At 40.7% G+C, this 25,257-nt stretch overlaps 1 protein-coding gene across 1 annotated transcript in view; it reads right to left on the bottom strand.

Annotated features, from left to right (window-relative positions):
- Positions 1–25,257, bottom strand: part of LOC116278522 (trafficking protein particle complex subunit 9-like) — a 115,960-nt gene that overhangs the window by 55,443 nt on the left and 35,260 nt on the right. Inside the window, exons 6-7 of the mRNA XM_072972266.1 lie at positions 19,523–19,717; positions 18,898–18,952 (exon numbers count right to left, since the gene is read on the bottom strand). The gene's annotated coding sequence lies outside the window, so the exon portion shown is untranslated. The remainder of the gene's footprint in view (positions 1–18,897; positions 18,953–19,522; positions 19,718–25,257) is intronic.

Here is a 25,257-nt window from a genome sequence, read left to right on the forward strand (position 1 = left end):
CGGACAGGCCACCAGGTAAATTACCATCAGTCTGTGTCCAGTCCCATGAAGTCCTCCTTCTCAAACAGGATGCAGAGGAGGGGGATCTTGTCCCCAGAATTTTCGGGGGCCCCATCCAGCCACTTAGACTTGAGCAAGATGAAGAGTGACTCAGTGAAGTCCTCGATCCTCTTCACCACCCTGCAGTCCTCGTAGATTGAAGGCCATGTCGGTGCGTGTCTGCTCGGCTACCTCCCAATGCAGCACAAACACAAAGAGCTAAGAGTCATTAATGAGGTGCCATACAGCTTTTCTGCACGTGGAGCTTATCGAAGGCCTTGGCCAAGAGGTAGTCGGCAATGGTGACAAGGCCCATGACCTTGCGTTTGGTCTGGAATACGCCTCACCCATTCTTGGGCGCATAGTGGTGCCTGTAGTGGTACAGAGTGCCCAATGTGAGCCGCACGGGCTGATCTGGCTCACCAAGGAGATTCGCTTATAGATGCAAAACAGATTCTCCTCTGAGATGATACCAACGGGTTGGACCACCACGGAGTGAGTCTTGTAGTCCTAAGCACACTGCACGTAGTCAGGGATGCTCATGTTGCAGGCCCTGCCGAGAGGGGAGAGGAGATCGAGGTACATACTGTGCTGAGGGTTGCAGGCCCCTCTGGCTTGCGGTGACCTAATGTGTACCAGCCAGAAGGCAAGGGAAGTCCAACCAAAGACAGGGGTACAGTTTGTACTCAGAGTCTGCACAAGGCTACCATAGGTCGGATCACATTACCCAGCTTTTGGTCTAGGCTTCCTGCCCCTGCGAGCAGGGTCATTTCTTGTTTTCTGTATCCAAGCACCTAGCCAGACACTGATGCAAAGTCAGTGCTCAAACCTGCTGAATAAAGAAATGAACAAAGGAAGTGCTTTCCCAACCCGCCTCAGCAGAATATAAAGAAAAGAACCACAGTGGGATCAAAACATCTGGATTTAACTCCAATTTGTCTGAACTCCTAAGCTGCAGAATAATTGATAAGAAAACTTGTCTTGGGGAGGAGGGTACAGTTCAGTGGTACAGCACATACTTAGCATGTACGAGGTCCTGGGTTCAATCCCCAGAACCTAATTTAAAAAATGAAAAAAATAAATAAACCTAATTACCCTCCTCAAAAAATATTTTTTAATTCAAAATTCAGAAAAACACCTTGCAATTGACACAACACTGTAAACTTTTCTATAGTTCAATTAAAAATATAATCCTTGCCTTACAAGAATATATCTGGATTACGGAAGTTTGCAAATGTAAAATGCCTAGGGTACCACCTGCATAAAAAGGGGGAACTGTACAAATTTACAATCCCTCCTTTATGAGCTATATTTCCTTTGGGGGGTTATAACTTCTCAGAGATAATTTTCTCAGATTAAAAAAGAAAATATTACCTGATTATCAGTACTGCTGAAGAATCTGATAACCCTATGAAAGCATCTGACCCACTGAGGTTACTCAATAAAAGTTTGTTGAATGAATGAATAAACAAGCAAAGTGAATGCTGCCCCCTGCCACAGACCATCATAATGGTACTGCCTGGAAATCCCAAGCCCATGTTCCACCCGACTCTACATTAACCATGTGGGTGATCTGGACAGGCCTGTGGGCTTCTCTAAGCCCTAGTTTAATCATGAATAGAAATGAGGGCAATAACACAAACCTCAAAGTGTTAGTGAGTCAGTAATGAATTGTACCCCAACTTTGCAAGATGGAACCATTAAGGAAAATTGGGCAAAAGTCCATAGGGCCTCTCCATATTATCTCTTACGACTACATGGGAATCTACATTACATCTTAAAATAAAAAGTCTAATTTTTTAAAGAGGCTATTCAGGTTAAATGAGCTCACTATCTCAAATAAGGAACACACAGCACAAATAGGACAATCCCTAGAACATGAGATACACTCAGTTAAATTTCCCACTGAACCCACTGGTCCCTCCAACTTCAGCACGAGGATGGGTCCTCGTGGCCAGAGGCCACTGCACCTGAAACTAACAAAGCTAATGGTTCCCACTTCCAAGAGCCCAGGTCACCACCCTAGGTCTAATTTTGTATTCATAATGTTTTTTTCTTTTTATTAAATAGAAACCCCCAATTGCATAGCCTTCAGGTCAGCAAAACCTGACCACAGAGATCATGATGGCAGGCCTTCTTGGTGAAACAATAAAATGAAAAGCCATTTCCTCAAGAACTCTGTGTAAATCTACTAGGGAACTTCATCCTGGACTGTGAGGAAGAGGACTGGGGAGGAGGGGGCAATATGGGGCACACAGACATATGGGCCACCTGTCCCACGATGGACTTTAGACTCAACCCTCATTTTCCAGAAAATTCAAAACACACACAGACAGAGTGCCATGGACAAGATTTTTTTTTTTTAAAAGAAATCCCTGACTCCCTAGCAGCTCTTGTTTCTACCGAGACACAAATGGCTTATGTGTATAATGTTTCACAAAAGCCTTAAAATATTATCACCCCAACTTGACACGTTAAGAAACTGAGGGAGAGAGGTTTATCACATTGTGCAAGATTAGAGAGAGGCCACGTCAGTCACCGTATTTAAACCCAAGCCCCTGCTCCAGTGCTCACACTAGAAAGTGTGACATACTGACCCTTTCCTGCCTTCTCCTTGCAATAAATCACTGAAGAGTCTTTTCTGTGCCACCTGGAATCACAATCACATCAATTTTCCACAAAGAACTATGTCACTCCTTGGAGGACGTATCAAAATCTAAAGGGTTGGAATGGGAGGAGAGATATGCATTTTCTGTTTCTCAAAGGAAACATGGCTTAAAAAGAGACTGAAAAGGACTTATCTAGTCTAAGCCCTCATTGTACAGAGAAGGAAAGTGAGGCTCAGAATAGATGAGAAAATGGCCTTATTAACACATATTGCCTCAGCGCAGCACCAAACCATCCCTGGGCATTTCTGGGGGAGGATCTGGGAGGCCCAGGAGAATGAGTGTTAGAAAAAGGAAAGAGAAGAAGCATACAAGTCCCTTTATCTACACCACCATAACATGAATTTCCACCAAATTACCCAGCATCGGTGCAGCCAATATTAAGGTGGGCTAAACAGATTATAGAAACCTGGAAGTCTCAACCATAGTGGAAATTACAACAATTAATATGGTTTTTTTCCCAGTTCAAGCTTCAGCTCAGTAGGCACTCCATACCAGGGACAACACTAGGCCTGGAGTTCTCCCAAATACAGATCTCTATTACCACATGTGCAAACCACATAAAGGCCCACCAGAAGAAAAGCGCCCATAGATAAGATGGAATTACTGAAACTGAAAGCAGCCAAGCAGCATATATTACTAGGAAAAACGGTGCTGCCAGAAATGTATTCATCGACATAGAAAGCAAGCTGTGTTTAGCAGGCAGGAAACGGGGGATTAACAGATACAAATTAATAAATATAAAATCAATGACAAGGACCTGCTATATAGCACAGGGAACTATATTCAATTTCTTGTAATGAGTTGTACTAAAAACAATCTAAAACATATGTATATAAATATGCATACGTGTATAACTGAATCTCTGTTGTACACCTGAAACTAACATTGTAAATTGACTACACTTCAATAAAAATAATTTTAAAAAATAAGTAAAAATAAAAGCAACGCCATTAAGAAAAAATTGAAGAAAACTGTAATCCCCTTAGCTGTAGGTGGTGGAGAAATCTGGTTGCAAGCACCAAGTACATTGGATCACTCCAGCACTCACTGAACTCTTTCTCACCATCAGAGAGTTACTTGGCTTCACTGAAGTTACTTTTCTTTCCTGTGAAAGGCAACAATTGCAACTAACGATGTATGCAATCTCATCATCCACAAGCCCAAATATTAGTGAGGACTTCCCAAGGGCCAGTCTCTGGACAGATGAAAAGATAGGGTCCCAGATTTATTCATGCGTAGAAGAAGTTTAAGCCATAAAGACATTAATTCTTCCTGTTTTGATAGACTGATTCAATACAATTCTGATTAGAATACCTACCAGATTTTTCATGGAATGTAACAAGTTAATTTATGGTCAGGAACAGCCAAGAAACATCTTTGGTACCACCAGTGGGGAGGGGTGGATAGGTCATTCATTTCCACTGTTCTTTGTGAAGTGTTAAAAACGTTCTGGAATAATAATGGTTGCACCAATGTGAATATGCAAAAAGCTGCTGAAGTGTACCATTTAAATGGATGGACTTCACGGTGTGTGAACAATATCACAATAAAGCTGTTATATGAAAAAATATTTCTTGACAATTATTTTTCACTCTATACAACTAGTCTGCCCCACAATTTAAGAAAAAGAAAAAACCAAAAGAAACCAAACTGCCAGAAGCTCTTTAGGACTGCAATGTCCCTAGGTCTCCAACGCCTATGGTGGTGCTGTTCCTGTTAACAAACACTAGCTGGGCTGGACTTGTTAGGGACTGTAACTGTTCCTAAAATCAGCGGTCACACGTTTCACCCTGGGAGAGGGAAGAAAGGAGGATGTCACAGCCTCCTGCCTTAAGTTCATTTTTAACTGAACAAAGCCCTGCTTTCAACACTGTAATCCCTCTCACTATAAAAACACGTGACATCAACAAGCACCGCCATCATAACACCTGAAAGTGTTCAAGGTACTTACCTGGGGCAGAAACACTGAGGGAGGAGACTGAAGCTCGCTCAGCACTGATTCTCCCTATTCCCGACTCCACCAGGAGAAGCTGGGCTTTACAGCTGGAGACTCTGAGCCAGGGGAGCAGCGCCCAAGCCGCTGAGCTTGTCCTCAGGGAGCGGGAAAGGGAGAGGAGGGCAGCCCCGGGGTCGCGGGGCAGGGAAAGCAGAGGGGGTGTGACGCGGGCTGCAGCCCTGCTTGGAGGCCAGCCCCAGCCCAGCCGCCAGCCCCCGTCCGGGTCGGCAGACACTGCCCACACGGGACACAGCCCGCCCAGGGGCGGGGACGGGTCGGCGGCTAAGGAGAGGAAGCCCGGGAGGAGAGGACTCGAGGGAGGGAGAGGGGAAGGGGACGCCAGCCACGGAGTGAGGGGAGCCCGGCTGGGGCGAGAGGCGGCAGGTGCACACCTGGCCCTGGGCAGTTGTGGCCGGGCCGCCGGGGCAGAGGGGCCTGGCCCGAGCAATTCAGCTGAACACACGCTGACTCGCGGCCTCGCGGGCTGTGACACGCGGACCGCACTCCCGCAGCCGCCTGACCCCTATCCCGGGAGACCCCACCTTGCACTTCCACAGCCAGAAGCCCCGGCCTCTGGAAGGAGCCAAAGGCCTACAGGGCGACAGAGCTGAGGAGCCTTTGGGACCGATCCCAGGCTTGGAGCTGGGGCTTCCAACCCGCGGTCCAGCTGGCACCAACAGCGCATACGCAGGAGGGCCAGCAATCCTCTTGGTTCTGGGAGAAAAGCTGGGGCAGCCAGGGAGGGAGAAGATGGGACAAGGAGGGGAGGAGGGAAAAAGTGGAGGGAGACAGATGGACAGGAGGTGCAGAGAGAAGGGAGGGATCTGGAGAGGGGAGGGGAGTAGTGGAGATGAAGAGAAAAAGCTTTACCTCTGGGGGCACCCCAAAGGAGGAGGCAGCCCTGCCTCTGTACCCTTCTCTAACTCTTCAAGGCCCGCAGCTCAAGTTTTACCTCCCTGGTCCAGCGTTCCAGCCAAGGCCTCTTCAGAACCTCTACGGGGATCACACCCGTTGCCCCCACGGGGAGCTGGGTTTCCTGTTGCCTTGGGAACCAATCACCCGTGGGTGTTTTAGCTCAGAACTAAATTGGAAAGAGTACATATTCCCCTTTTACACGCTGGGAAACAGGCAGGCATGATCTCTGCCTTAGCTCCACTGTCCCAGGTGTTGGGTTGGTGGGGAGCGGGAGGTAGAAGATCAGAGCCCTAGACAGAGTAGACTGCCTGATTGTTGGTGCATAGTCCCCATCCCTCCTGGGTAAACCACACCCCACTCTAGTGGAACCATCAAGGGCTCACAGTAGGTCTCTGGGTGTGGGAAAGCTGTCCTCAGTTCCAGTGCCCAGCTTGCAAGGTAGATAGGAGTGTTACCGAGTCCAAATTCATTCTCCTCAGTGCAGGACAGACCAATAAGTTCGGAAACCAGGTGTTGGGGCATGGAATAGTATGTTTCTGTAGACCTAGATGGCAAACTAATGTCCTGGAAAACCATCTCCCCAAGTCAGAATTCAGGCTTCTTCCCTACGTGCTTGGTTGTTGCAAACTTCTTGGTGTAGGAATTCATTTTTGTTAGAAACCTTTGTTCTTGCAGCTATCTGCCAGGGTCAAATGTCTGTAAACCTCCAGCAAAACAAACGTTATTTTCTATTCTACAACTTGTAATCATTTTATGAATGAAAAAATGTTATATATCCTTAAAGGGCAGAGCCTTCAGAATAGGCTCTCCTGTATATTTCAGGCTCCAGGCAACATTTTTATACAAGCAAGATGAAGCCTAGCAGGCAGAGCACAGGGTTAAAGTCAAAGGAACTGATCTAATATGGAGACACATTTGTTCTTTTCTATTACCGGGGAAGAAGCCACTTCAGTATTTAAGTCAGTTTAAGTTAAATTTAACTAAAACTTTAAAGGAATGTACATAGGTGGGAATGTGCATAACATATCTGGAAAATCACACAAAGGATAGTAAGCAGTGGCATCTCCATGGAGGGCTGAAAGAACAGAGAATGAGGGAAAACTTCTTTCACTTGTGTACTTTTGTGCTCTGTTTGAATTTTTTTAACCACATGCATGTATATCTTTTTCGGTTAAAAAAATTACAATGAAGCAAAGGAGTAACTAGCACAGCAAATACAGCAGCCATGGAATCACTGAGCCATCACTTTTGATTTAAGCCAGGAAGCATTTATTGACTCTCTCCTATGTACCCAGAGATCTTTTAAGTATTCCTTTATTTTATTATTATTATTAGTAGTAGTATTAGTATTAGTAGTTGTAGTAGAAGTAGTAGTATTTTTTTTTATAAAATTATAACATGCTATCCCTAACCCATGCCCATGGATGGTGGAAAACCCACTGAGTTTTTATTGAGTTGTTTTCCAAGGTGTAGGGATGAGTTATAAACAGAACACATTTTCAGGGCAAAACAGTCGGAGGATTTTCCAGCAGGCCAGTCCGCTATGAAGGGTTTGCAATAGAGGCACCCAAAGGCTGAGAGAGAAAGCCTCCAGGACCCTATAAAAAGCTGCCCAAAGTGCCTTATCCATGGCACTACTGAAATAGGAAAAACAAATCTGACTCCATATTAGATCTATTCCTTTCACTTTAACAAAGCCAAGTTAATACGCTCCGGTCTTTTCATGGGTTATGATGTCACAGAGGAGACAGACAGGTCAATGCGGAACCACTCTGCCGTGATCACGGAGCCAGGGAACGGGAAGGGCGGCAAGATGTATGATGCATCCGCAGCTGTGCCAGGGCTTCTAGGCAGGTACCCAAAGTCACCTCGACCAAGTGTCAAATGCTTGTGCCCACGACCTCATCACCTGACATGTATTAAAGAGAAATGGAAACCTATAAAAGTCCAATATCCTTGGTGGGTACACCACCCAAAGAGCAAAGTCACAGTTTGACAACTGGCCATCTCAGTTCCCTGGGATTCATTCTTGGAGAACCTAAAAAACCACTCCTCTGTCCTCAAGGAGTACTGCATATTCGTCCTATTTTTGGCTTAGGGATGGAGCACGTTCAAGTGAACTTCAATGTGTGCACGGATTTGACTGTCTTTGTCCAGGTTCACTTGTCCATTCTAAAGAGGCCTGACCTAAGTCCATCTTCCATAAGATCAATTCCCTCCAGTGAAAACTCATCAAGCCTGCAATTAAAAGCCAACTGAACAAGACTGTCCTCAGCTAAAAAGTTCACCCACTCTTACTGATATCTTAATCTCCTTTCCTAGCTAATTGCAACAGACTAACACCTCCCACCACCAAGCTCGCCAACTATGTCAGTTTGTCTCCCCCAAGAGAAAATAAGGTCCATAAAAGAGGAGACAACTCCATAGTCACCTCAGAATTCCTAGCATATAGTAATGTCAATAAATAGAACTATGATTATGGCTTCTTTCCTTTAAAACCTTTCTGGTTATTAGAAAGAGGCCTTGGAAGAGTGGTGTTTGCGGTCCAGTATCTTGATCCACAAGACTCTGGAGGCCTTTCTCGGAATGGCTGTTAACTGATCCATTCAAAACACAACTTCTCATTCCAGGAGTATCTGTGTTTTTCTGCCAGGAGTTTGTGGTCACTCTCATGCCAGAACAACTTTAAATTATATCCTTACTTTGGATTTGTTATTTTTCCCCTCTTCCAACAAAATTGACTTTCCTTACTTTCTTACCTTGAGGAATTTTTTTTCCCTAGTACACCCTTTAGTAAACCAGGCTTCTTGGGATCTGCTTGGCCTTACATAAGATCAGCCATTCAACTCCCATTGTGAGAGGCCTGGGGCTCAACTCCTGCCATCCTGTCAAGGCATCTGAAAACCAGCTCAGGAGCCAAACGGCCCCCCAAGCACTTCTTAGGCTCATTTACTTCCCAGAATCCCTTTCTGGTTTCTCTTGGATTCTGAGTATTTCCCCTCACTTTCTTGACAATTAGCTGTGCAGCTTGAAAGATGAGGAAGGAAGGTTTTATTTCTTAATCAGCATATTAAGCAACTTGTGTAATGAAGGTTTTAACGAGTTTCTATATCCCTCGATTACCAAGACAGGAAACACACTAGATAATTTCTAAATTTAGGTATCATGTGCATTTTTTCTTTGCTTTTGTTTTCTTAACTAACACACATTTTTTAATTAAAAAAAATAAGGCCCCAAATAGTATAGAGCCTTGAAGTGGCATACAGAATTAAAGGGCAAAGACAGAAAAATGAGAAATAATCTACAAAGTTAATAAAATACATACACTATGGATCAGATCAGCAATTCTCAGTAACAGCTAATTGAAACATGACCATGAGGTAAAACTTCTATCCTGTCAGGAGATGGCCAACAGGAAATAGAATTAAAACAACAAATTAAAATTCTATGTGTGGAGAGGTACAGAAGGCTACCAGCTAAGTGTGTCTTCTTGTGGAAAAGAGGGAGGCTCACCAGCTCTTTACTGTGGAGCCTGAGCCCAGGGGACGGCGGTGAAGAACCGCCTTGTAAATATCCAATTAGGAAAGTGGGTGATGAATAAAGAGACGTGAGCTTTGGTGACAGAGATGATACTACTATTCACTTGTCCTGTAAAGTATGTCTTCACGTTCAGTGATCAATACCTCGGCGTCCTCAGGGATTGAGATTTTAGGAAAATGCACGGCCTGGGTCCAGACCTCCTCTTTGAGCTCGTGACATTGCACTTAGATGTCTCATGGGCACCTCCAATTCCACCGGCAAAGAGCTGATTTAATGGATCTCCTCCCATAGCCGTCCTTCCCAGGGCCAACAGTCGGGGGGCAAAGTCTCCCTGCTTCTCCCAGCTCGGGCTCATCACTCAGAGATGTGACTGGACCCATCCTTCAGGGCCCAGATTTCCTCAGTCACCAAGCCCCACCACCCACACCTGTCCTACCAGGTACTCACTGGCACTCAGCACTGACTCTGTGCTGGGTTCCATGCTGCAAACTGTGCACATGTTATCTCACTGGATCTCCACAGCAGTCCTGGGAAGTCGGTACATCACTGCTTTAATTCATTGGATAAATTGTTTCACTTCCTTCCATGAGTCATCCAAAGCCACAAACCTGGGACTGAAAAGTACGTGAAAAATGAACACTGCTACACCTCGCAGCCACCTTACTCTGACTCATCACATCACCTCCTGCCGAGCCTTCTAAATGTTTCCAAGCATTCTACAATACAAAATTGATCTACGAGAGCACCCCACTCCCCTACTTAAAATCTGTCAATGATGGTCCACTGCCCTTAAGGGAAAGCCCCACCGGGCCTGAGCACAGCCCAATGGCCCGGCATCTTCAATCCCTGTGCGGTCGCACCACCTCACCCACCAGGCAGCTCTACACTGGCCGTGTCAAGGACAAGGATGCTGACTCCGTATAACCTGGGGCTCATCTCACTCGAACAATGATCACCTTCTTCAGTGGTCACCCTCTTCATTGCTGACTCTCAAAAAAATGGTTTTTAAGGATGAATCAGTATCTTTTTCCTTACAACTTCCAGTCATTGATAATGAGCTCCCCCCAAAAGAGAGAAGACTTAATCCTCAGTCTCCTTATCTGTAAAGTGAGAATAACAAGGAAATATGTGAGGTTTTCAGAGAAATAAAATTCATGTGAGTCTGAGGGACAATTCCCAACATACAGAAAGCACTCAATATGTGCTTATGTAGTATTAATAAGAATATGTTGCATTCCAGCAACCTTAAATCAATGTTTTATGGCTTTGTCCTACAGACTATAGACAAACTGTTGGAAGAAATCCTTTGAGCAGATCAGCACAAGCGTACTGGGAGAGGTAAGCGCTGATTCCAGTTACAGCTGCAGCCAACCAGCACTACGGGGCAGGGGCAGTTGCTCAAACTCTTACATGTTGCTTGAGCATTTAGTTGTCGTTATTGACTAAAGACATGTGTTCTGTAGTCAAAGCTCCTGAAACATAAATCTTCAAAGATTGATGCAAATTGGGTTTCAAGTACAACACTCTCACTGGAAATTATTTGAAAATGATAGTCTTAGCTCCTCTGCACATCAAAAGGGCATGTTCTTAATGTATCTGACTAAATACACCGAAACGGTTGTTTAAAAGAAATTAAGATGAAGCCATCCTGAATAAGCTCTCAGTATCATCTGCACAAAGCCCCACCCAAGGGTCTCATTTCTCACTTCCACATAGGTGTTCAGGTAGCCTAACTTGGGTCTTGGATTCTTATAACACGGGGGTGGGAAGAGATGTGGATAGATTTATGTAGCAAATTTAAACCTAGGGTATTTGCTGTGTATGAATCCTAGAAATAAACAAATTGGCATATAGTCCCACCCTTAAGAAGTTCAGCTTTTCCATTTACAACAGCATTAAAAATAAGAGATACATTTAACAAAAATTTACAAGATTTGCACATTGAATATTTTGAAGTATCACTGAAAAAATATTTAAAAGATCTACATATATGGAAGACATCCCATGTTCATGGAATGGTAGACAATATTATTAAAAATGTTAAGACTCCCCAAAGTGATCTACAAATTCAGTGGAATCCCTATCAAAATTCCAGCTGACTTCTTTGCAAAAATTAAAAAACTGATACCAAAATTCATATGGAAGTACAAGGGGCCCAGGACAGACAAAACAACTTTGAAAAAGAAGAACAAAGTTGAAGACTCACTTTAAAGTTTACTAAAAAGCTATAGTACTCAAGTCAGTATAGTTCTGGCATAAGTTTGGATAAATAAATCAATGAGACTCAATAAAACCCAGGGGGGAAAACTTATATTTACAGGCAGTTTTCCACAAGAGTGCCAACAACATTCCATTGAAACAATAGTCTATTCAACAAATGGTACAGGGACAGCTGGGTATCTGCAGGCAAAATAATGAATCTGGAGTCTGGAGCCCCATATTGTATATAACAAATAAAAATTAATTCAAAATGGATCACAGACAGAAAGAGAATAACTAAACCTATAAACTTTCTAAAAGAAGACACAGTTAAATCTTTGTGGTCCTAGGATAGGTTTTGGTTTCCTAGATACAATACCAAGAGCAGAAGTGACAGAAGGTAAAGGCAGATAAACTGGACTTCATCAAAATTAAAACCTTTTTCTTACAAAGGACATCATCAGGAAAGTGAAATTGCAGGAGAAGGGGGTTTCTCAGGTGAAAGAGTGTGTGCTTAGCAAGAAAAATAAAATAAATCAATGCATCTAATTACCTCCCCTATAAAGAAATTGTTTTAATGTTTAAGAAAACTAAAGTGAAACGACAATCTGCAGAATAGGAGAAAAATTTTGCAAAACATATATCTAATTAGAGACTAGTATCCAGGATATATAAAAAATGCTTACAACTGAACAATACAAAGAAAATCGACCCAATTTTTAAATTTGCCAAGGATTTAAATAGATACACAAATGTCCAATAAGCATATGAAAAGATGCTCAGCATCACTAGCCAAATCAATATCAAAATGCGATCTCATTTTACACCTAATAGGACCGTTATATTCAAACATGGACAATAACAAGTGTCGTTCAGGAGGAAGAGATACCTTATATGCGGCCATTGGAAAGGGACAATGGTGCAGCTTCTTTGTAGAAGTCTGGTGTTTCCTCAAAATGTTAGAGTTATATGGCTCAGCAATTCCATTCCTACATATTGAGTCATCCCTCAGTATCCTCGGGGGGTTGGTTTCAGGAACCCCACACCCTGGATACCATAATCCAAGGATGTTCGAGTCACTTTAAAATCAGCCATTTCGATCCATGAATTGGAAACTACACATAAGGCGGGCCAACTCTACAGCCAAAATAATGAAAACTTATTCTCACAGAAACTTGTACATCAATATTCATAGCAGTATCATTCAGAGTAGCCAAAAGTTACAAACAATATCCATCCATCAATGAATGGATAAACAAAATTACCAAGCATAGTCCCACAAACTTTTGGTCTTTGAATCTTTGACAAAGGAGATGAGAACATACATTAGAGTAAAGACAGCCTCTTCAGCAAATGGTGTAGGAAAAACTGGACAGCTGCATGTAAATCAATGAAGTTAGACTACTCCCTCACAGCATACACAAAAATAAATTCAAAATGGCTTAAAGACTTAAATACGTAGACAATACGCTTTAAACCTCTTAGAAGAAAACATAGGCAAATCATCTGACATACATCTCAGCAATGTTCTCCTAGAGCAGTCTACTCAAGCAATAGAAATACAAGCAAATATATACAAGTGGGATCTAATTAAACTTACAAGCTTTTGAACAGCAAAGGAAACAGTAAGCAAAACAAAAAGACAACGTATGGAATGGAAGAAAATATTTGCAATGAATGAAATTGGCAAGGGCTTAATTCCCAGAATATGTAAACAGCTTTTACACTTGACAAGAAAGAAAAGCAAACAATTCAATCCAAAAATGGGCTGAAGACCTAAACAAACATTTCTCCAATGAAAACATACAAATGGCCAATAGGCACATGAAAAAACGCTCAATATCATAATCAGAGAAATGCAAATTAAAACTGCAATCAAGTATCACCTCTCATCATTCAGAATAGCCATTATTAAGATGTTCACAAACAATAAATGCTGGAGAGGCTGTGGAGAATAGGGAATGCTCCTACAGTGTGGTGAGAATGCAGTTTGGTGGAGCCATTGTGGAAAAGAATATAGAGGGTCCTCAAAAGACAAAAAACTGACCTCCCATATGACCCAGCAATCCCACTCCTGGGCTTATATCCAGAAGGAACCCTAATTCAAAAAGACACCTACACCCCAATGTTCAGAGTAGCACTATTTACAATAGCAAGACATGGAAATAACCTAAATGTCCACTGAGAGATGACTGGATAAAGAGATTGTAGTATATTTGTACATTAGACTACTAGTCATCCATAAAATAATAATAAATTAATGCCATTTGCAGCAGTATGAATGGACCTGCAGAATGACATTCTAAGTGAAGTAAGCCAGAAAGAGAAAGAAAAATACCATATGAGATCGTTCACATGTGGAATCTAAAAAAAAAAAAAAAAAAAAAGCAAACAAAAAGATAAGCTTATCTACAGAACAGAAACAGACACAGAGAGATAGAAACCAAACAATGGTTACCAGAGGGGAGAGGATATGGGAAGGAATAAATTGGGAGTTCAAGATTTGCAGATACCGACTATGCATAGAATAAGCAGCAAATTTATACTGTATAGCACAAGAAAACATATAAAATATCTTATAGTAACTTATGTTTAAAAAGTATATGAAACTGAATACAGGTATGTTCCTATATAACTGAAGTGTTGTGCTGTACACCAGAAACTGATGCAGCATTATAAACTGACTAGACTTCAATTAAAATATGTTTAAATAGACTAAAAACGAACAAAAAGAAAAAGGATATTACCAAACCAAAAGAATAAAGTACTGATTCAGGCTACAACATGGATGAACCTTGAAACTTTATGCTAAAGTAAGCCAGACACAAAGGGCTAATAGTGCCCCTTTAGGTGAACTGTATCTAAGCGTTTCTTGTACTATTCCTGTAAATTTTCCAGAGGTTTGAATTCTATCAAAATCAAAATAAAACGTATTATTCGTTAAAAACATAAAATGATTCCTCACAGGTGGGCTTCAATTATTAAATGCAGAAATGCATGTAAAGCTCCTGGAACAACAATACGCGTGTCCACAGATAGTCACTGCTGTCACTGCCACTCAGAGGTTGGTACCAGCGCTAATGAGAGCTGCCTCCACTCACTGCCCAGCAGGCAGGCGTGAGGGCCTGGGCTCTGACAGGCAGGGCGACCATGAACCTGGGTCAGACACAGCCACACACCAGACTCTGCATTACCCAACTTTCTTATGCAAACTGCTACATGTAACATAATCACGCTACAGGGATGTATCTTACAACACAGGGAATATAGCCAATGTTTTACAGAAACTATAAAAGGAGCATAACATTAAAAATTGTGCATCTATTGAACACCCTGAAACTTATATCATATTGTAAATCAGCTATAACTTTATAAAAATTAAAAAATAATTTTTAAATGTTATCACTTTAATATTCCATTCGGTTTTTAAGTAACTGCTAAACAGCTTAGAATGTATAAAAGCATTTAAGTGTGATAAATTTGTTTACATATATATTTATTTTCAGCTTCCTGCTAAAAGAGAATTTAAACAATTTTTTAAACACAGCTTTACACCCTTAACAACAAAAAGACAAAAGTGAGAGTGAAGAGAAAATGGAGATTCAATACTTAAATGAAACCAGGGGGAGGTAAAGTCATAAAAACGGATGCCATGAAGTCAGGGTAAGTGTTAAAGGCCGACTAGAAATTCAGCTGGAAGATTCTTGGCAGCTAAAGCAAAAAGAAAAAGATGATGGGCTGGTGGTAGAGCTCAGTGGTAGAGCGAGTGCTTAGCATGCACGGGGTTCTGGGGTCAAGCCCCAGGGCCTCAACTAACAGATAAAGACACCTAAATGCCTAACCCCTAAAAAGAGCCCCAAAGAAAAGGAAAAGACTAATTTCTTTACAAAAAAATCTGATATTAAATTTCGATTAAATACTTAAAAAAAAAGAAAAATAGAAAAAGATGTGTGACACAAGCGATAATGCCCGTGAGATAAATCTGCGGTGGCTGCTGGCAGGTCCCCATGTCCCATGTGGGAAAATTTGATACATCCTTCTCACCACTCAGTCATCCTCAGCCCACACTACACCTCCCCCTGTTAAATGCAGGAGCACAGGCTGTGCCAGGCCTTTGCTCTCTCTGTGTCATCACAGTGAGACAGGATGGAAGGGGGCAGAGCACAGCCATTCAAGGAAAGCCACAGTAATTAATATCAAACTGGTGAAGCATTCAACCCACAACAGGCCTTGAGGCTCAGGATGAAGAGATTTAACTTCCAGCAGATCTTGAGCATCATTATACACCCATTGTAATAGTAACATGGTGAATAACACGCCCCCAGGCACCATGGCAGTCCCAAGGCTAGCCACAAAATGTCAAAGGGTGGGAAATGGCCAACTCCCAGGGAACTCCATCCTCTTGCCCTTAGGCAGGTCCTTCTACTTATTAGCATATGAAACCAACAAGCCCATGAAAACCAGCAACACAGCGCCACCTCGCGGGCACCCCCCTCTCTCCCTCTTCGGAGAAGTCCCACACTCTCTCTGTGGAGTGTGTACCTCCTTTTTTTCTTTTAGTTAGCATTAAAGATTTTTATTTCAAAATACAGACGTTTTCTAAGCATTACAGCCAACGGATGACCCTTAAAAGTCAGCAAGTCTTTGCTTAAGCTTTAGCACTAGTTCTAACAGATTTCATACTCAATAAAAAAAAAAAAGAAACAAAGAAAGAAGAAATTGAAAAAAATTAAAAACCCTGCCATATTTGAAAGAATTAAGTTCAACAATGGTCAACTTTCAAGTAAAAATGCATTTCACACAATGTAGAGAAAATGCTCAAAAAGGGTTTTATATCTGGAACCACCCCTTGAAAACTTCCTCACATTCTTTTTTTTTTTAACATTTTTTATTGATTTATAATCATTTTAAATTTTGTGCCAAATTCCAGGGTTCAGCACAATTTTTCAGTCAAACATGTACATATAAACACTCATTGTCACATTTTTTCTCTGTTAGTTACCACAAAGTTTGTGTAAATTTCCCTGTGCTATACAGTATAATCTTATTTATCTATTCTACAATTTTGAAATCCCAGTACCTACTTTTTAATCTGAGCATCCAACCCCATAACGTCGTGGCGTTTCTCTTGCCTTTCAATGTATCTCTCTGAATAAATCTACCTTTACTCACCAGTGGCTTGCTTTTGAATTCTTTCTGGAATGAAAACAAGGACCCACATCTGACGAGGCACCTCCCAGGGGCTCAACCAATGCCTGGGGCACAGCCCTTCTCATGCCCCAGGTTTTTTCTTGTATCAATAGGACTGGGTTGTGAAGGGAGCTCTGAGGCCTCAGCTAAGGGACAGAAGCAGCCCCCAGGGCTCGAATTGGCGGGCAGCCTCTCCCCCAGCAGAGGCCTGGGGTCTGCTCAGTTCTCTGTGGTTCTCTGTTGTGCTGACTCCACAGCTAGACAGCGTTCTCCCTAGGCCTATCCCCACAAAACCCTTCTCTACGAAATACAAACACATCATGTCACAGTCCTCTTGTTCAACCAGGAAATGTTCAGCCCACGTTTTCCTTCCCCAGTAAAAACCTAACTGTCTTCCCTCCCATCCGACCACTTCTTTTTTGTGAGAACTCTGCACTCCCCACACACCATCCTGAACGCAGGTGCCTTGCCGGCTGGGACCGAAATGTTTCAGTCTCACACAGCCTGCGTCCTTTCACTTTCCCCTTGCTACCTTAAAAATGTCTTTCCTGAGTCTCCCAACCCTCTGATTCTGAATTAAACAAAGTGCTGAGGTTACAGTCACTGTGTGCATACATCCCAGGTTTTGCCTAGGTTTCCTTCACAAGATCTTCATTAAGGAGCTGCGTCAAGACGTTTAAAGAGGCTATTCTTACATCTGAGTGGATGAGCCTGCATAAAATTTAAATGGCTTTGAAGAGAGAGTTAACCAGGGACAGAGAGGTCGCAGGTCCTAGTCAAAAGTGTCATGAGGCAAAATGTTCTTCAAAGGCTGAGAGTGGCTTCTGAACACGGAGTCGACAGGGAGGACGTGCCAGGCAGTGTGTGGGGTGAGTGACACAGGGTTCGCTCCCCCAGATGGGGAAGAATTGGTTTTATTCTATTTTTCCAAAAAATTTCTTACTACCTTTTTCTCCTATTGTCACATACCATTTCCTACGAATTAAGAAAATCAATGTCAGTCATTTGGGCCACTTGGGAGAAGCTACACGATGCCGTTCACAGGGCTGGGACATGACAGCTACACCAGTCTAGGTTGAAAGGACAGTGAGGGTATATCCAAGGTGATCACTAGCATGCAGCAAACTCCCCAGCTTCAATGACCTCATCTCAAAGTTGGGGCCAATAAAACTACCAAGCAAAGTGCGTGATGATTATGGCCGACATCTGTTTACTAGGTAAGTGCCCGTGAGAGCTGCCGCTTAATGGGGAATAAGAATGATCAATGAGGCCCAGTCTACCTGGTCACACACTCCCTGCCTTCCTGCCTTGGTGCAGCAGCAGAGCTTATTTAGCTGAGATGAACGCCCCCAGAGCAGCCCCGACGGGAAAGCTCCCAGCGCTGCACAGCGAGGCGTGTTCCTTTCCTTCTCAGAGCTGATCACAGTTTGCAGTCGTCTGTTTTTATTTTTATAACTTTTGTAACTGCCTCCCCTCCGGAGATTTTGCTCAAGTAGCACAGGGCCAGGTGTGTCTTGCTGCCTGCTGGATATTCTGGGCTGGGTGACAGCTGACCCCACATCTCGCTCTGGTGCTTAACGAAGAGGGTAGAAGTCCCGGGGCCCATGCCAAATCGTGGCCCCTGCACCCAAAATTATGGTCTGACTTTGGGCAAATTACACAATCTTCATTACCTTGAGATTTTTCATCTGTCCATGAAAATAACTGCCCATGGCACACAGAGTTACAAGAATTAAAGTAAATCACCAAATTCACAACGTATTCAAGGGGCTACCAGTGCGCCCTCAACAGACACATGCTGCCTTTACGGCTCTGATACACGCCAAGCGGGGCGGCCGCACACAGTAAACACGGCTAAGTGCCAGTGTGTTAAGTGCTTCATGTGTGTTATAATACACTTTACAACTTTCAACAATCCCAGGAACAAACGAATTTTATCATGCTCATTTCACTGATTCACCAACAGCTTAAGAGAAGTTACATTCTAGTCCAAGGCGCTATGGTGAGAAAATGGCGATTTAAACCTGAATCTGGGCCCATGCCTGGGTTCCATCTCTCTCCCATCCACCTGACCACTTTCCTATGAAATCCACCTGTCCCATACACAATTTGCGGCTGGCCAGCTCTTAAATGTATTGTGTTCCACCTTTTGTCAATGTTGGTTAATTACCATAAATTGTTCTCAGAAACCGCTACAGAAAAGAAAGGTGGACTCACGTCCCTGCCCACAAAGAAAAGGAAATCTGCCTTCTCCTGTAATGTGCAAAAACCCTTCCCTACACCACCAAATACTTTTGTATGCTTCCTCCATGTTTATGTTTGCACACGGCTTATTAATTTAGAAGATACCTGCAGTAAATTCATCTCGGTTGCTTTCCAAGGTTGCAGATTATCCATAATCAGTCTGTGAATGAAAATATTACAATGTGAATGAAAATAATGCAACAATGTCAGTAAACAAAGAATGCTGAACGCAAGTCATCAGTGGCTGCAAACACACCCCCGCAAGGACAGGCCTGCAGCCCAGCCTCGGCAGCCACTCACAACGGTGCCCTCTGAGCACACTCAGAATAAGAAAGGACAGGATACCGACCCTAGATAGCTAGGTGCTTGTCTAAAAAATGAATTCAGTGAGTCCAAATGTTTGCTTCCTCCCATACACATAAAAGCACTAAATTCTTGAAATTGGCATGCCTGGCTTTCTTTAGATAACAAGCAATCTTTTATTGTTCCAACTTCCTGGTCTTTGTTGTGAAGTTTCTGTATATCCTAGCTCCTCCCCAACTTCTTCGGTGCAGTCCCTCAGAGCAATCTAAGAGGCTGTCATCCCAGCTGAAGTCCTCCTGTCAAATAAAACTTAATTCTTAACTTTTAGGCTGCACGTGTATTTCAGTCAACAGTTTTGGAAACCATGAAGGGACCCAGAGCAGACTTCTCTCCAACTGAAGTCTCCAAGTAACTGGAGCCTTGGTACCTGCAGTGGCACTTTGTGCCCATCCGACTCCTCGGGGAGTCCAGATGAATTTGGGTGAGTCTCTCCTGGTTCTAGGATCTCCCATATGGGTTGATGATCCTGAGTTTTAGTTGGCATTGTATCCAGGTAGCTGGCCCTCCAGTTGAAAGATACTGGGGGGAATTACCCACCCAGTGGAGACATGCTGAGTGGGACCTGTTTGAAAGATAAGAGGAAACACCTACCTTGAGGAGACGTCCAAGTTGGGGCTGGTGGAAACATACCAGGAAAATACTCACCCAGTGGAGACGTCCTGAGTTGGTCCAATTTGGAAGACACTGGGTTCATGTCTGAGTGGTTAGGTAAGAGGGTCGTCTAATGTTTTCCTCAATTTGGTTACCTCTACTGAATTTTTTGGAATTAAAGTAAAACTCTTATGAGGAAACTTTCAACTCCAAAAATGGGACCCTCTTCCTGGCTGATAAGTTTTCTTCGGTGACAGAGAAACTTGCAGGATTGGTAGAGGCAAATACTTCATGCCATAGGGTTGTCCCTGCGGAAAAACTTACTGGCAATTTTATTTTTAAAACCCGACCTTAGAATGGGGAATAGAATTTTCAAAAAAAGAAAAAAATTAAAAAGAAAAGAAAAGAAAAGGAAAAGAAATGACAGATTGCCAGCCTCCAACAAATACCACAGTCAGGTTTATATACGTAGAAAACTTACAACATTAATTGGAAATTAGAAAAAAAATCTCACTCTGAAAGTAACTAACCAGGCCTGTTAAAATCATTTTTAGGAATTCTGAACTTATAAAACAAAATCCCCTTTAGGGGGAACTTGGATTTCTCTTCCTATGTCCTTGAAATGTAAAAGTTTTATCTTTATCTGGGTAATTTATGTTTGTGTACGTATGTATATATGTGTTTCCTTTTTTTTTAAAGGAAACCTTGGACTCTGCCATACAAAAAGTAGAAGTATTGTGTACATATGGTGGCCACGCAAATAAATTGGGATTCTCAACAATCCTTTGATTGTACCAATTTTCAGATATTTTGCCATCTTAACCTTTGTTTCATCAGCCTGGATCACAAAGGCCTTTAGCTTTTGGAGAGTAAACTTTTGAATTTTATTTAGGCAACACGCCTACTCTCATGTGGAAAAGCCTCTTCATCTTATTGGTTTAAAATATATTTTTTTTTATTTTATTATATATATATAAATTGATGGCCATATGTTGGATCCTTTAATTTGGAAAAACTTCTAAATTGGTGAAAGTTGAAAGAGCTCTCATTATAAACAGCTGTTTTATTGGTACCTATTAAAATCAAGTTTAAAGGTAGAAAATTATATCTAATGTTTAACCTAAGAACTTAGTTTAAAAAAAAACACTGGTTTCAAAAGCTACATTTGTGTCTTTCCTTTCCGATCAATGGTTTTAGACATGCTAATAAAAACTTAGAATAATTTATGTTAATTAGGTTGTATACCTGGAAAAAGGATTGTAAAAATGTAGGAAAAAAAAAAGATAAGGGGCTTATCGCAAATGGATAAATATTTTTATATGGTTATTTTGAATGAGATAAATAAAATGGACATTTTTGGATTTAGATACAAGGTTTTCATACTACACTACGTAAAGTTAATAAAAACAGCCAAAGTTATCACCTACTTCCCCAAACATTAAAGTTCAAACAAGTCCATTTTATTTACCACAGTTTAAAATATATGTATATATAGACTGAAATACTTGATCAATAATTGGGATAACAGACCAATTAATGAAATTAAAAATTGAGAAGGGCCTAAGCTCTTTGGCTCAAACTTTGGGATCCCAGAGACTTTTATATATAATTAGATACAATGCACAAAAAAAAAAAAAAAAGGCTTTTGGCACTCCTTCTGGAAATAAGAATTATTGATTAAACCTAATAAATATAAAAATTAAAGGTATAAAATTTAATAAAATTTAGATAAAAGTTTATAAAATTGGTATATTAAATGGGCTTTATATAAACCTTTTGCTTAATTATGCTGTGGGTTAGATATGTTTCAATGGAAAAACCCTTCCTCTTCTTGGAATTATAAGGCTGGGCATGTATCTTTCCCTCAGAAAATATTAAGTGAACACAATAAAGGAAACCAATACAGTTACATGAGCAGACCAATATAAAGTAAATCTGAAAACTAATGTTCAGTAGCTAATAAAAAATATAATAAGAGGTTTACCCTGGGTTTAAGTTATAACTCAAGGAAAAGAGACCTTACTAAATGCCTTATGCAAGCTTTCAAAGGCAAGATAAAGTAAACCTTAGTATTAAACATGGAAGTCTTTGTTTACAGCTCTTCTCACTGATACAAAAAAGCAAATTAAGGAGATATAAGTGGGCCTGCGTGGCAGAGCAGTTCTCTGGGGAACTGGAAGCGTGTGTCTTTGTCTTGCCGATCAGAAATGTAAATACAGCAAACTGTGACCTAGGACTGAGCCTAATTAGCTCAATGAGATAAAACTTAAGGCCAAAGAAATTTGTGGCATTTTAGAACTCAGAACTCTGACGGGTCCTTAAGAATTTGTCAACAAATCTTAAATGTCTGTTTCATAAATAGTAAGCCTTAGTGATTTGAGCAAGCAAATTCAGTTTACTCCAACTATTATTATACTTATCTCATAAGTAAGTTTTAAAGTGAAGCTATGAAATCTCAAGCTTTTGTCTGTTTTTAAGCCTGCGTACACATTGTAGATGTGGGATATTTCTACAGCTGAAAAGAAAAAGTCAAAGTCAAAGAGCTCTGCTTAATTGGCATAAAAAATAAGAGCTTACAAATTAAGTATTTTTAAAATAAAAACTGACCAAATTGACCTTTAGCTTCACGTGAACTGGAAAATATTCAATATTAAGTTAATATTTGATATTGTTTCGTTTAAGAATGTTCTAATTAATATACACATCTTTAAAGAAATGAATATTAAGTATGATACTTTTACTGTACCTAGGTTTAATGAAAGTCAAAAAAGATCCTGATATATCTGGTGCAGATTTGTCAAAAAAAATAATAGTAACGTGGTGTGGTAAAATTTTAAGTAAATTAAATGCAAATGAGATTAGAGCTTTGGATAAATTTTTAAAAATATTTTTTTAAATGTATGCTTAAGATAATCTCTAAATGATATCTTTAAATTCTAGTGTTGTGCTACATTAAGTTAAATGATAGGATTTTATTAAGTAGCTATGCCATTTTCAGATTAAATAAGATTGAAATATGAATTGCTTAACATTTACTCTTACAGAGAAAATAAAGGTGTTCAGAAATATTAATAAATGGTTGGTACCACCCTGAAATAGTCTCTGTTATTAAGGGAATGATCTCAGTAATCCTAGGAAAGTAAGATAAATATGTAAAGGAAGATATAAGAATGGAATTATATTTTGTTAATGAAAAATAGTGACTTTCTCCTGAAGATGGTTAATTCTGAATGGAACAGAAAATAAGGCACAAACTAATATGAGTATAGAAACTGTGGAAGGCTTGTGGAAGAGGAACCATGAAGAAAGAGTTTTGTACGTGGTCAGAATTGGCTAAGTTTAGAATCAACTTGGGCAAAGTAAATCAATCTTAGACATAAGCTGTTACAAGACTTGATTTGGTTTTCTCTCTGTTAAGAGGAAAAATTTTCTTGAAATGTTAATCCACCTTCAGTAACAAATTGTAAAGCTTCTTATACCACTTACCTGATCTGTTCTGCCTTTACCTTTGACGTATTTTCTTAATGAATAAGTACTACTTTACAGTGATCTATATGTTTATGTGACCAAGTGTTTTGAAAACTTTTAACAAACTCCCCAAATATCAATTTCTAATTAAAGTTCTTTTAATCTCCAGTTAAGTTTGGGATGCTACAGTGGGCCCCTGAAACATCCCAAAGAGAGATTTTAAACTAGTAAATTTCATTTTGCATGTTAAATACATGGTATTGTCAAAAGAATAGTAAATCTTCTAAGGTTATATTGTATGAGAAAACAATATTAATATAGATATTCTAGAAATTATATGGACTCCCTAAAATTCTGGCATATCTAAAATGTTACCAGTCATATTTCTGGTTATAGTGACCAGGTTTCTTTATCGATTATAGTGTAACGGTGTTTAACCAAGCTTTTAAATCTTTTGTCATTTATAGACAGTAAATTGTTTTCTTCTGGTGATTTTGCAAAATGCTTTCCCTTCAAGGAGATTTACTGGTTTCTAATAAATTTCAAACTATAGCAGTGAACTAAACTGGGTAAGAAATTTTAAAGGTCTAATGAAAACTGATTAAAAGAATTAGTTACATGGGACTCAGTAAACTGGTGAATATGTTTATAATTTTTGACTTTGGCTGAAATACTACTGGCTTTTAACCTGTTTCCAGACATAAATAAACTCTTCTCCTTAAGCTAGATATGATTCATTGCATTGTGATAAATTATACCTATGTAAGCAGACTTGGAACAGTTATCTTTTCTCTCTACCTGATCCCTCAAGAGACTGAAATCTCTTAGGTCCCCAGTGGCTCAACCAAATGAGGAAGATCATTTCCTAACAGAAATAGGAATCTCAAGGTATTTTAAGGATTTTAAAGAGAAAAGAATTTACCTAAATCTGTAAGGCAGAAACACATGACAAGCCCTTGATGTGGCTTTCCTGGTCTTGTGAAGGAAAAGCCCATCTGGGCTAACAAGATAACTCATAAATCTGAAGTTTAGTGTAAGTCTATTGGGCTAACGAGCTAAGTCACAAATCTAAGGGTGATAAGTGCCGGTTTACTGATATAAGTTCTGCCGGGCTAACTTGTAAATCTAAAGTTTAATGTCAGTTTACTGCGCTAACAAGCTAACTCGTAAATCCAAGCTCAACAAGCCTCAGTAATGTGATCGGTTCAGAACTGATAAGCTCCAGTGTATTGATTCCTTGCTTTCTGTTGTTTGAGCCTTATTGGCTAATAGCCCCACACTTGTAATTAACCGTATAAAACTTCATGTGAACGTCTTGGAGGTACTCAGAGCTTCGGAACAGAAGCCCCTCTGAGCCCACTGGCGTAATATATCTGAGTACTCAAAACCTCTGAGTGGTGCTTGTTTCTTGGCTGGCCTGTCATTTCCCTAACAGCCTTAGAAAATCTTATTAACATTCTACCCTGAGACTCCTTATTAAAAGTTCCAACACAGCCAATTTAAAAAAGCCTATATGATCAAATAATAAGACTTACTTTGCAAACAAATTAATCGATTTGGCTATATTTGAGAATAATGAGGGTAACTTTAGAGAGAAAAAAGATTATATTTTAGTGGATATTAAATTCTGTTTTTGTTAATTGAGGTCTATATTTAATTAGACATTTCCCAGATCATTCCTTGCTGTTATGTCACATGGCTGTAAAGGTTAATTGAATTATGAAAAGGATACTCTAGGTTTGTTTCTGAAGCTCAGTAATGTATCCTTGGGTAAAGTTCCAATGCCCCATGACCTGCAGCCAGGGGATTATACATACTGGAACAGGCATGACTTAAAGAACTGTCTCCAACCTCAACTGAAGTATCCTTTATCAGGTACTCTTAACTAGACCATACACAGCAAAGTTGAAAGAAACGGACTTTCAGATTAATTTCCTATCAGAAACAGCCCCTGCAGTGCACTGGCCTTTAGAGCACTGCTCAACTTAAAACAATACCAAAATGGAGAAAAAGCTACCCAGGCCAGGATGAGAAGAAGACGAC

The sequence above is a fragment of the Vicugna pacos genome, chromosome 11, assembly GCF_048564905.1.
Source record: "Vicugna pacos chromosome 11, VicPac4, whole genome shotgun sequence".
NCBI lineage: Eukaryota > Metazoa > Chordata > Mammalia > Artiodactyla > Camelidae > Vicugna > Vicugna pacos.